Source organism: Xenopus laevis, chromosome 9_10S, assembly GCF_017654675.1.
Source record: "Xenopus laevis strain J_2021 chromosome 9_10S, Xenopus_laevis_v10.1, whole genome shotgun sequence".
NCBI classification, from domain to species: domain Eukaryota; kingdom Metazoa; phylum Chordata; class Amphibia; order Anura; family Pipidae; genus Xenopus; species Xenopus laevis.
This window is the reverse complement of record NC_054388.1, coordinates 58010489-58024849: the sequence shown is the minus strand read 5'-3', so window position 1 is coordinate 58024849 and position 14361 is coordinate 58010489.

Sequence of the window (14361 nt, the reverse complement as noted above, 5' to 3'; positions counted from 1 at the left end):
GAAAGGCCACAAAATAATATTTAGTTGAAAGAAAAGCTGGTAATTGCACCTCCAATAATCCTTATACTGGCATCCAAGTTTGACATCAGAAGCCCACCTTCTACTGGAATCTTGTAACAAGATGAACATCAGCAATGCTGAGTACCCATGGTTCTGCAACCATGAACCAAGAAAGATTGTTTTATTAGTGATTCTGATGTTATCGCCAACAAATCTTTTTTTGAACTGACCTCCACTGCTGTATGATATTGGAGTTTTGCAATGCTAAGGGTAAGGCCAGACGAGGAGATTCGGGGAGATTTTGTCGCCTGGCAACTTATCGCCAAGTCTTTTGCGTGACTATCTCTCCGAACTGCCTCAGCGTCTTTTCCCCATAGGCTACAGCGCAAAATCGCCTGCGCTAATGCACATGCGGCGATGCGTTTTTAACAGTCGCCCACTCACTGAGGCAATTTTGGGCGACTATTGAAAACGCATCGCCGCGTGTGCATTAGTGCAGGCAATTTTGCGCTGTAGCCTATGGGGAAAAAGACGCTGAGGCAGTTCGGGGAGATAGTCGCGCAAAAGACGTGGCGATAAGTCACCAGGCGACAAAATCTCCCCGAATCTCCTTGTCTGGCCTTACCCTAAAAAGGGATGTAGAATGTTGAGAGCCTCTTACAGATCACAAATGAAACTAGAACCTTTCTGAATACATTCATAAGGAATATGCCCTTTGTGCAGCAGATGTGTTGACCACTGTGAGTGGTTTATTATGAGAACTATGAGTTTAGATCCATATACTCTATGGGGCAGATTTACTAAAGGGGGAAGTGGCTACTGCTAGCGACATTTTGCCAGAAATCCCATCCGCAGGGACATCAACAATTTACTAACAAGTGTAGGTGACAATTCGCTAGCGAACGGGACAGTCGCTAGTGTTCATTTGCCAGTCGACTTTTCACTCTTGCGAACAGTCTTTACTCCGCAAATTCAGTAAAGTGCGAATTTTACTGAACGTTACCTCTTTCGCCAGAGTTGACTTTGCCACCTCAGACCAGGCAAACTGCTAAAATAAAGCTAGATCTTCCTCAATCTTATGTCACTTACATCATATCCTGTCTGTCAGAAATGCATTAAAGTTGTAAAAACTCTGGCGACATTTCCTTTTTGTAAGCAGGATTGTAAGCAGAAGTCCAATCTATTAAACTTTTTTGGGTTAACATTTTCCCCCAGACATTTGAGGGGCATGGAACATTCATTTTAGGGTGGACTCGTGTGTAGGGCATTATAGGATCTCTTTTGTCTTTATTCAGGTTCCTTGGACATTTGGAATAAAAAGTGGCCACTCAAGCATTTGCACCAACATCTCTAATAAAGACGTATATATGACTTTATTGTACCCACCCTATTCAAATTGACCAAAGCATAAGAGGACTAACGAAGTTTCACTAGGCAGAATAGATCGCTAGCATAATCTCGCTTTGAAACGCTCGCACTGCCGAAGTAAGGCTAGCAAAAAGTCACCAGCATTTGACACCCAGGACGCAACTTTGCATTTTTAGTGAATAAGCATAATGGTACCGCATTTTTGACTGGCGAAGTGGTGCGAAGTGTGTGAAGAGGTCGCTGGTGACAATTCGCCCTTTAGTGAATCTGCCCCTTTGAGTCAAGGTCTAGAAGAATATCATTGATTCCCTCATTTATTTGGAATGCTGCAATCACATTGTTTTTGCGACCTTTTTTGCACATTCCTGTAAGTATTTTGAGATGTTTGGTATCTAATAAATTCATTACTTGCATAGGGAATGTTTTCTTATAGATGTTCTGAAACCTGAAGTCATGTTTTTTATGCTGCCAAAAGCTCCATCATTACTATTTCAGGTATATTGGCTTTAATTTACATAATAAGTCGTTTTAACTGTTTCTGGAGACTGGCTTGGACCATAGATAACTATTACATAATTTTAAGGAATTATATGCTTTGAAGTCCATTAAAGTACAAAACAATAACTAATGTCCTAAAAGAAAGTATTACTTAAAAATAGTCTGTATATTACAGAGTTGCTAAAACTATTGACCAAAAATCTGGCAGCATAAGAAGACTGATCACTTAATTTTCCATGGATGTAATATTTTGAACCATTTACCCCAAGACAACATCCCATCAAATTAAATGCTCGCTCTAAATTCTTGCTCATCTTTTACTTTCCACTCTTGTTTTTTAAGCTAATGAAAAAAGTCAACTGTCATGTCAATATTCTGTAATTAATATACACTCGAACCTTCACAAATATACTTCATTATTTATGTGCCTGACTGATACAAATGAATCTTTATGGAACGGGATAGTGCATGCCAATATATAAAGAGAAATAAAGTATCGGATACAAAAGAAGACATTGCTCAATTTGAAGCCCTTAAACTGTTAAGAATTAATAATGGTAGACTTTTGCGGCAATTATAGTGAACCATTAATTCCTGCCCCTCTATAATTAATGAAGACAAGGCTTTTACTTGGGTCTTGATAAACATGTAGACAATTAAATATCTAATACATGTGTATACTGTATTTGCTTTATGGCCTTGATCTATTCTGCAAAAAAGAAATGTGATGTTTGCCTGACGGTTCATTTATAAACAAGCTTTCTGCTCTTTACAATCGGAATAGGCTAACTGCCAAAATACACATATACCGGCAAAAATAACCAATGGTAAAGCAAATTAATGAACCACTAATAAAGTCTCTCTGCAGTCCTTAATTCTCTATTTCTTTACTTTTTAATTTTTGGAGGTAAAACAATAATGAGATGTTGCCTACAGACCAAGGGTGCAGATTTGTTAAAGGGCAAATTGGCAAACGCTGGCGACAATTCATCAGCATTACCGCCCGCAGGGACTTCGCTGATTTACTAACAGGCACAGGCGTCACTTCACTAGTGGAGATAAACGCTAACGGTGATTCGAACTCTATCGGCAGGCGACTTTTCGCTCTGGCGAATGGACGTTACTCGGCAAATTCACTAAAAAGGTGATTTTACTGAATGTTACTTCTTTCACCAGACTTGCCTTCGCCAGCTCAGACCAGGGTGAAGTGCAATGCAATGCATATAACTTCCTCAATCTAATCTTCAGTTATTTGCATCATATTTTGTGAGTGGAAAAACGTCTAAGTTCCAAAAACTTTTATCAGGCTGCAAAAGTCCTAATAACTTATTTTTGTGTAACCGGTTCTAGCATATAATGTCTAGTTATCAGTGTAAATGTAATATATTAGATGCAACATGAAACAGAAAGAGGTCCATTCAACTTTAAATTTCCCGCTGTATGCAAATTAGCCTGAACGCAAGGCCTCTAACGAATTTGCCCTAGGCAGAATTGAGCGCTAGCGCATCTTTGCTTTGATTTGCTTGCATTGGCGAAGTAACGCTAGAGAAAATTCGCCAGCGTCCATTGGCCAGGACGAAAATTCGCATTTTAGTAAATTATCGTAGTCCCGGAGAATTTTTGCCTTCCAAAGTGTTGCGAAGCTGACGCTGGCGTATTTTCACCACTTAGTAAATGTACCCCATAGTATTAAACCAATAATTCAACTGAAGTCTCCAAATGTGAATGCATAATTTTCCAAAACGAAAAAAAAAAGTGTTATATTAAAAAAAACATATAACAATGAATAATCCAAATGAATGTTACTGCAGTGTTTTCCAACCAGGCCTCATTTTTTTTTTTCTTATTATTTTATGCTAGGTAGAGAATGTGGTATTTGGCAGGAAAGAAGCACATGAAACTAAAGGTTCTAGTAAACCGCAGTGTTGGAAATGGAAATATTTCCCTAAAACATAGTTTTGGTTTTCAGTCTTACAAAATGCCTGGAAATGTATGTTTGAGTCTTATAGTGCCAACGCTTCAATCATATTTAACACATTTTTGGAGTTTCAGCATAGAGTATCGACAATAATAAGAAAGAAAAATCACACCAGTTCTAAACTTAGAAGAGAACTATAATCGATCATGTGAATTTCAGTATAAAACGGCCGTTTAGAAGTACATTGCAGAAATGGTGCAAATATTTTGGAAACCACAGAATGGCAGCTTTTAAGCCAACAACGACCGCTTCAATTTAGTTGCCTCAGTAGCCTGAATTTGAGGTCTATACCATAGTATCAATGATTCAAGATTCAACTGAACTTACTGACATTTGTTTGAGAAATGTACAAATAATAAAGATGAGAGATAAGATGAAGGACAATTTAAAAGAGGATGTCAATTTTCCTGGCATGCCCAGCTTTCCAAAGCAGGGGGTCTAGGAGATGGATGTTTTCAGGCTACTTTCTCTCACTTACAAGACCTTGGCCACTCAAGGGCAAAATAGCTGCCTTAGGCACCAACTTTCAGAAAGAACCACCACATCAAAAACAAGTTAATAAATGCTCACTTGCCTGAGCCCAAAACAAGTGACAGATTGGCTTGCCCTGGCCCATTTCAAATATAACAGACTCCCATCTACCTACTCTTAATTACTTAATTCCTTGCCTCCCTGTATAACCTATCTAACAATTGGTTAGGCAATTAAAGTGATTCTGTCATGATTTTATGGTGTCGTTTTTATTTCTAAATTACACAGTTTAAACTGCAAATAATTCACTCCACAATATAAAATGCAATTCCTGAACCAGCAAGTGTATTTTTAGTTGTAATATTGTTGTGTAGGCAGCCATCTTGGGTCATTTTGCCTGGTCATGTGCTTTTGGAAAGAGCCAGCACTTTAGAATGGAACTGCTTTCTTGCAGCTTGTTGTTTCTCCTACTCAATGTAACTGAATGTGTCACAGTGGGGCCTGGATTTTACTATTGAGTGCTGTTTTTAGATCTATAAGGGCAGCTGTTATCTTGAGTTAGGGAGCTGTTATCTGGTTAAATTCCCATTGTTCTGTTGTTAGGCTGCTGGGGGGTGATATCACTCCAAATTGCAGTATAGCAGTAAAGAGTGACTGCAGTTTATCAGCGCACAAGTCACATAACTGGTATTAATGCAATGCTCTCAATCCATTTTCTGCAGTATACTTGTTGGCATGTCTAGGGTTAAGACAATATTCATAATGGCTAAAGGAAATGGTAAAAGGGATTGTGGTAAGGTTGACATGACCAAATATTGTCAATAATTTAGGAGTCATATTTCTGGGCCCCAGTTTTCTTTTAATGGAGTAAAAATACCAAGGACTGTGATGAGTTGTCAGAGCTTTCTGCTGTATTACTAGGGAGCAGGATCCACTTACTTGTACTAAAGTCGATGAAAGGAAACTTACAATATACAGGAGAGGAATCAATTCCCATTATTTATGAGCAGTCTAACTCTCCCATTGTATTGGTTGACATCGTTTTGACATCAGTGAAGTTACAAAACCAAAAGCAATCCTGATCTACACTTTATCCATTAATACACAATAATATACCATCATCTGTGTGCATGACTGAGTACCAAATCAATTTCAATTTAAAACATCATACAAAGTTGCAAATTCATTTCCATGAAAGTTGTAAATGGTATTAGGTGAACATTCTTGGTGGTCATATCTAATAAAAAAAATAGAGAAATAAAGCTATAACACTGTTTTAAAATTTCTACTATCCCACAGTAAATTAAATGCACCACCTCGCATTACTATACCTACCATCCCTTAGCCACAGTCACTTCCCAGAGACTATTATCCCACTGCTACTATAGGCACCATCTCTCCCTACTTTATCTGCTATCCCACAGCCACAGTCCCTTCCCAGCGGCAATTATCCCTTCTGCTACTAAAGGCATCATCTCTACCTATGACACCTGCTATCCCATAAGCACAGTCATTTCCCGGAGACTTTTATACCCACTGCTACTATAGGCACCATCTCTCCTTATTATACCTGCTGTACCCACAGCCACAGTCCATTCCCAGCGGTGATTATCCATTCCCAGCGGTGATTATCCCCTCTACTATAGGCACCATCTATACCAGCTATCCCACAGCCACAGTTTTTTCCAAAATACTATTATCCCCTCTGCTACTATAGGTACCATCTCTCCCTACTATACCTGCTATCCCACAGCCACTGTCCCTTCCCAGAGAATATTATCACACTGCTACTATAAGCACCATCTCCCCCTACTATACCTGCTATCCCACAGCCACAGTCCTATTATCGCCACTGCTACTATAGGCACCATCTCTCCCTACTATACCTGCTATCCCACAGCCCCAGTTCCTTCCCAGAGACTATTATTCCAATGCTACTATAGGCACCATCTCCCCCTACTATACCTGCTATCCCACAGCCACAGTCCTATTATCGCCACTGCTACTATAGGCACCATCTCTCCCTACTATACCTGCTATCCCACAGCCCCAGTTCCTTCCCAGAGACTATTATTCCAATGCTACTATAGGCACCATATCTCCCTAGGTGCCTAGAAGGTTGACAGTCTCATATGCAGGCTGAAAAGATACCACTACCAGTTGTGACCCCCTTATTCAAATCTAACTTTTTTAATTTCTATATTTCCCATAAATCCTATATATATTGAGCTGGCTCTGCAAGAATATCACTCTGCAAGAATATTGCAGGACTAGCTACATAATTATAATAATAGAAAGGGGGGAAAAGCTAGATGACAACACATATTGTAACAGGAATGAACTAAAATGAAATGATTCGGCAGGTTATGTCAAACTTTGTCAAAACATTGTTATCCAAGAGAGAGAGAGGCTCAAACAACACAAAAACACAGTTAATTGGGCACAATACTTGGAAAGGCCACAGAAATCACTTGAGTTGATAAACAGGTGTCAAGACTCAGTGTTTACAAATGCTATACCAAGTCACCGGCCCTCATGCCGCAGCCCTTTCTTATTATCTGTCCTTGCTGTTAGTGTGGATCAATAGCTTCCAGCTAAGAGGGTTACTGAAAAAAGGGATTAAAGTCATCTTATAGCATCGCAAATTACCAAGGTGGTTGAAAATACCTTTGGTCCTTATCAAATGGAAAACAGCTTATTTTTATTATTTCTTATTATTCCATTATATCAATAGACATCTAGGAAAACACACAGACATGGGTTATTGCACATTCTTCTGTTTGCAAGCTTCCATTCTCAGTGTGGGACTGGGCCCCCCTAGAGCCCATCATAGAACTTAGCAATCAGTGCAAAATGTTATATGTTTCATATAGACATATTGTTTTTTGGGAATCCAAATGGTCTGTTTAGTTGCTTAATAAGGAAAAAATATGTTTTTTTAAACAACCATAAACGATAATTTAAAGAAATAGGTTACCATTAATCTGATCACAGATAGAAAAAATACCCAAGGTTCTGTTAACCCCTAGCAGCCAATGAGTTGTTTGCTTTTAACTGTAGACCAGAGGACCCCAACTTTTTTTACCCGTGAGCAACAAATGTAAACAGAGTCTGGAATTAAAAAGTAAGCGCCTGCTATGAGGCCACTGGGAGCAACATCCAAGGGGTTGGTGAGCAACATGTTGCTCCTGAGCCACTGGTTGGAGATCACTGCTGTAGACCATTAAATACTAACTGCTGATTGGCTGCTGTAGGTTACCATCACTACGAGGAGCACTGCATGTTTTGCTATATTACTGTTAGGTTGACTTTCATGATTCTTGTTTTTAAGGGATATGGCCCACAGGGCTGACATGATGCCCTTTGTACTCTAGCCCTAAAAGGCAACACATCTATTATTCTGCATAATCCTTAAAGCTAAAGTATGTATTTTATAGAGGAATTGGGTGTCAAGGCAACTCTTGATACATATTTTCATAACAATTGGCTCCGAGTGAGCTGTGTGATTGCCATACAAGTGGAAGCCAGGGGTAATTCCTTTTCTGAAGAAGAGGAAGTGAAATGTACCGTGGAAATCTGATTTCTTAAGAAAATCAAGTTCAGGTTTACTGTTTATTTAATAAATTATACTTATTTATTGTGATTGATAATTATATTATATGCTAGTTTGCATTTAAATCCACAATCCATATAGAATCAGGAAAAATTATTATTTATTTATTTTTATCACAGTCTCATCAGCCTCCCCTTTAGGTTTTATTTGTGTGCAAAGCTACAAAAAAGTCACAAGGTTGGGAGTCATGGATGGAGCGTGGTTGTGCTGGCTTCAGCTCATTCTCCCTGAGATCTATATCCACATGACAGTATTACATAACTCTGCAGATAACAGGTCTCTTTCATTCCAGCCTACAGAACTCACACCATGGTTCCTTTTATTTATTTATTTGCTGCTGAAAAATGTTGCAAAGGTTCACCCACAAGGACAAAATATATTCACATTTATTCTACTTCTTTATTTATATTGCGCTGACATATTCTGCATTACCTTACTGAGATTATGCATCAGTTCCTGGCCCAGTGGAGCTTACAATCTGAGGTCCCTATCACAGTCACACACACTAGGGTCAGTTTTATCAGCAGCCAATCTGCCTGTATGTTTTGAGCCAATATGTCAATATGAAATGCTAGCTGCTCGTTGGTATGTTCAAGGGTGTTGCAAGCATAATGAACCCCCCGTGCAGAGCAGCAGTCGCAAGTAAAAGACAAGTTTTAAAAAAAATAATTGCACTACACAGATTTATCTCTTTTGGGGCCAGATCTGCAACAGTTAAATCTAGTATCCAGAGTCTGGTCATGCACTCTGTAGTTTTATCTGAACTGTAACTGAAGATGCTGGGAGTTGAGCTATAGCAACAGCTGGAAAGGTATAGGTCAAAACTATTATTAAAAAATAGCCCCTATATGATATTTGTCCTGGGCCCCACCAAGACAATATTTAGCTGTTGTAGAGAGGAAAATTATATGCGGCTGCAGTGGGTAGAGAAGTAGGGGGCCTTGCCTTGGGCACCATAATAAGTAAATATTCACTCATCTGCAGCAACTTGGGAAAAGTTTGGCAAAGATTATTTACTTTCTCTTTGTTTCCCAGGAGGGTGGTATTAAAGTCATCATCCATTAAATATGCAAATAGACGTTCAGATCACTGATAGAGAAATTATGCAAAAGATTAGTATATATTATTCATCATAAAAAATAATCATTAATAATTCTGGGAGATAATAGCTCTGTGAGTGTATGGGAAACTACTGTGAGTACTTACAAGTTCAGCAACGTTTTCTACTGATTGGAAGTTTCTACGGTAAGGGTCCAGTGTTGTTAGGAAGGGCTTGTTACTAAAAAAAAATTAGAACTACATGGGCTAATAAAAGACGAAAACTTGGCCCATTTTAACCCAATTGCCATCTTTTTGACCCATTTATGGGGCCCCCCGGGAGGGCCTGCTTGAACAATATCTGGCTGAATATCAGGTACGGTAAGTTTGAATACAATTGGCTGGGACTGCATTGGTTCATTATCTGGACCAGCCCAATTTGATTCAATCATTTGGTAGCCAAATCGGGTGAAGATATGCTTGTTTGGTGTCCTCGGCAAAACAAACATGTCTAGAAGAAAACAAGCATGTAGGAGAGAAATTGGCTGAACTACATGAAATAAACCTTCACTTTTGTAAGTGGAACCACATCATTTTATCTAAAATGTACTGGAATGTACCAGAACGCTAGACTTGAGACATTTTTCCTTTGTTATGGAGGGAAAGTGACTATGCATGTGTAATAGTGTAGTTATTGAGCCAAGATGATAACAGAGTAGGAGGGTTCTAGCAGAAGGATAGTATGTATAGTAAGGTAAGATGGTATCAGGGAAGAGGCTTCAGCTGCAGGATAGTGTGTATAGTAAGGAAAGGTGACATCACGTAAATGAAGGACAATGTAGTATGCAAGATAATATACTGTAATAGTGTATCCCAAGAATCAGCTAAACCTGTAGGATTGTGTCTCTAGTAAGGTATGACGGCTTCTGAAGGGTGGTGTGTATAGCAAGGCAAGATTGCATCTGGGCAGAGGCTTGGCTGCACCATAGTATGTATATAAGACAAGAAGGAGCCAGTGGAAGGAGCTTTAACATAGGGATAGTTCTAAACTGTTGGGGAGTGCTGAGAGATGTAATTTAACAGATGCTGAGGGCTATAAACTAAAAATCCCTTACCACCACTCAAATGGGGGCCCATTATTTTTCACTCTGGCCCAGATTATGAAAGAAACATTTATACCCTTAACTAACATTGATATGTCACCAATCCTAAACCATGCTGCCATTAGATTATTATTTATGGGGTCCCATACTACTAATTAGTGGTTATTAGGCCTCTGGGGTTGGGCCCTGCTATTTAACAACAATAGGTCCCCAATAATTCCTGTTTACATAGAACACAGTTGACAATGCCTTAATGTGCCTCACCCATGACCCCTTACACTCATGATTCTCCAAATACTTTCCATTGCCACTAAATCACTGCAACAGTTTGTCAGTCACAAATATAAAATATATTATTACAGTGGAACCTCAATTTTACATCCCCTGATTTAAAATGTTCCCTCCTTTTACATTGTTGTTTTGTGGTCCCGCCTATACAGTATATTATGAATAATATATTTTCCTGGATTTTACACCATTTTTTCCTGGTCCTCTGAAAAATGTTAAATGGGGGTTCTACAGTATTTACACATTAAGAAAGTGAGTGGCCATGTTCCTGAGGCGAGTGCTTTCTCTAATAGGAAGAGAAACCAGTACAAGCTGCTGAGTAAGAACTGAAAAAATCTCAGGGACTCACCTTTTCTCATTTTTCCTGAAAAAAAGCCAACATATTCATAAAGCTCCCCCTACCCCCCCCCCTCCTCTACCCCCTCACCCCCCAAAAAATGAGTAAATTAAGGAGGCAATTGTGGGGAAAAAGGTGTAAATTGGTCTGTGTATGGGAAGTTTAAACCATATTTTCAATTAAATGGATGGTAATGTATGGATTTAAGTTTACTGAACACACAGATTATTCCTTAACTTTATCGATGTGGAAGGGAGATGCCATATTGATTTACTCTAATAGATTTTACTTAGACAGCAGCATTTCTTTTATATACCACTGTTGTTAGGGTTTAAGGAGAATGCCAAGGTGAGTGCAGGCCACCCCAGTGAAAACCAGATAGGGTTAAACTATAGATAGAAGTTACTGACCAGCCCTAGTACCCAGAGAAACCTGGTTAAAATCAGAGAAGATAGAGTATAATTTCTCAAGCCCATGTCTTATTATTATTACTATTCATATTACAAAAAAACATAACCGCTCGGTAACTAGATATTTCCCTTCTTGGCATGTAGAAGTATTGTAGATATCAAGGACAGGATGTGTGGGTTCTGCCTAGACACATGGGAAAGGAAGGTATAGTAGTACAGAGACAACCACTTCACTGCAGAAGTCCTGAGCTGATAGGGGGCTCAGCAGAATGTGTGTAAGGGGGAAGTTAATATGAATGCACAAAATATTTATGTATATTTATATATTAGTGTGTTGCCCTATAAAAAGTTTGGGCCCTCAAACTTCTACAAAAGTTTCTATGATATGTGTCTGATATGAGTCTGTTTGTGTCTATATATGTGCATCTCTGCATCTGTGAGTTTCTGTACATGAGGCCATTCATTTGTGTCATTTTGTTGCACATTGGTGTAAGTGTATATGTCTGTCTGTCAGCATTTGCATCTGTGTGTCTGAGCCTTTCTCTCCCTGTGTGGGGGGTGCTGCTCAAGAGCTTGTGTTTGGGTGAGTCTGGTGCCGTGTATATATCTTTTGTACATGTCAGCAGTTATCAGCCCTTATCAGTACCTGACATTGATCAGTTCATTCATGTATCCCACCGGCCCTGCAACACCAGCAGAAGGGACAGACGCCGAACCCTTGACCTGACGAAAGTCAGCAGAGCAGAGCTGAATGGACTGTTCTGCCAGTTGATGGGATCTAAAACTGCGTCCTGTTGAATGGGTTTTTGAGAAAGGGGCTTTGAACAGCTAGAGGGTTCTGCAAGAGGAATGTGAGGTGGCTTTTGAGCAAAGAATAAGGTATAATAAGGATACTCTTGCTTATATAGGCAAATAAATTCGCCATGAACAAATTCGCAGTGAATTTCCACATTTCGCCGCCAAAAATAAATTCACAAAACTGAGGCAAAAATCACCCGGCGAAAAATCTGTTGCATCAAAAAAAAATTGTCAGAATAGTCGCACTATTCGGACGCCCATTGACTAATGCATTTGGATAAAATAGGCGTGCATATAAAAATTGTTGCGGGCGTCTTAATTGATGCACATTAAAATGATTTTGATGCCCATTGACTTCAATGCCCATCACTACCTATATGATATTTGGTCCATTTGATAATGAAACTGGGGGGGTGGATTTTATGGTGAGTTTAGTTTGGGCCCATATCTTGCATAGTATTTAGGTTCAGACTATTTCTCTCTCGCCAGTGATTGGTTGGGCAGGCAGTTCCAAGTGCCCCATACACAGGCACATCAGTTTTTAATTCACACTTGAGGGGCCTAGTTGAAATATAATTGCTGGTTGGTTGCTATGGGCAACATCACCGGTGATGTTTTTATCCAATAAATAGGTCCATAGATGAGGAATCATCTGTCGACAAGTTTCTAGATTTGGACAGTAAATACAAACTTGGATAATGCCCTACTTGCATTTAAACCCATGTTCCGAAAACCTTGCATGATATCAGTATCCCCCCCATACACCAGTATAAGTGAATAACACCCTTCTTCAATCAACCACGTCACCTGAAAATAAATACATTTAGATCAGTGCTGCCTGATTCTTTCAACATAGTGGCCAATTAGCTGACAATATTTGTGGTTCATATTAAATCAAAGTCATTATGTCATATAAAGAAGTCTATGGAGCCTAAAAGCAGGCAGGAGATAACAAAAATACCTTGAAGGGCCACATTGGGCATGTGGTCCTCTAAGCTTGGCACCCTGGATCTAGTGGATTCTTGTGTCAATGGGAAAAACTGAAATGAGCAACTCATACAATAGCTGTGATACAATGTATCCAATAACAATAAAAAGCTGTGTTACATTGTATCTCTCTGAAGAAAAACTTATTTCTATTTGATGGCACTTCCCCTGGTATATTTGCATGTCGTCCCATTACTAACAGGTTTGTTTTTGGGAACTGGAAAAGCTGACAATTGCCTTTTTAACCACAAGCTGAGAAGATCACTTCTCATAACCAGCAACCAGAAACCAAACCAATATTTATAGTTTCTCTCAACTCCATCAGATCAGCTGTTTCTGGAATCCTTCTTCCTCGTAGCACAGCATAGATTTAGGCTGTGAGCAGAAGGCCACAGACACCCTTTTTATTTGGGTCCCAAGTTCTCTGCAGCTTTGGCCAACGAAAACAATGAGCTTGTAGTTAACCTATTTGTCTCAAGGTTGAAAAACCCTGACTTGCATTTACTCAGTGTTTCCCCAGCAGATATGATTGTATATCACCCCCTGTCTCATATTCCTCCTATCTTTCAGCTTTCTTTGGCCAGGGGACCGTAATAATTAGAATAGTTAGCTTAAAGTATTTGTATGTGACGTTTAGTGTAATGGGCAAGAACAGAGTAATAGTCTTTATCCCAATAATGTAACACAACTCATTTGTGTAGCTTAATACATGTACATATGTAGAAGTACTGCTGGTGAACCTTTGGGGTGATACAGTAGATAGATAAATAGATGATAGATAGATGATAGAAAGATAGATAGATAGATAGATAGATAGATAGATAGATAGATGATACTGTATATAGAAAGTGACAGAAACAAACTGAAAAAGAGACATAGGGAGAGGCAGACATTGATACAGACTGTATTTAAATGTATTGAAAGACAAAAAGAGACTTTAGATACAGTCCAGCAAACTGACAGAGACAGGCAATAGAGACAAACTGAGAAACAGACAGTGGAGACAGACAGACTGAAAGAGAGACTAGGCATAGTGTACACAGAAAGAGACAGATTTAAGGAATTTAGGGAATCGAACCTGTGATCACAGTGACACAGCTTTTTTATTTTATAAAGAATTTAACCATTTTTAATCAGGCATAAAAGACAGAAATTATGAAAAAAAAATACAAGGACAGAATTACAACTTTGGTTTTTATTATGAAAAACCAACCTTAATTCAATTTGGACTACCGCTGGAGTCACAAAACACTTCTTCAGTCTTTGTAACCTCCTCCCCACCAGTGACATTCCCCACTTCCATTATTTCCACAGCAAACGGATCCCTTGCACATATCATAAGGACATTTCAGCCTGAGTATTAATTGTAATGAATACATAGAACCAACCTGTTCAGTAAATGAAAAAAGGTGTCCACACAACAATGCTCGGGATCTTAGGTTTTGCGGATAATGGATCTTTCTGTAATTTAG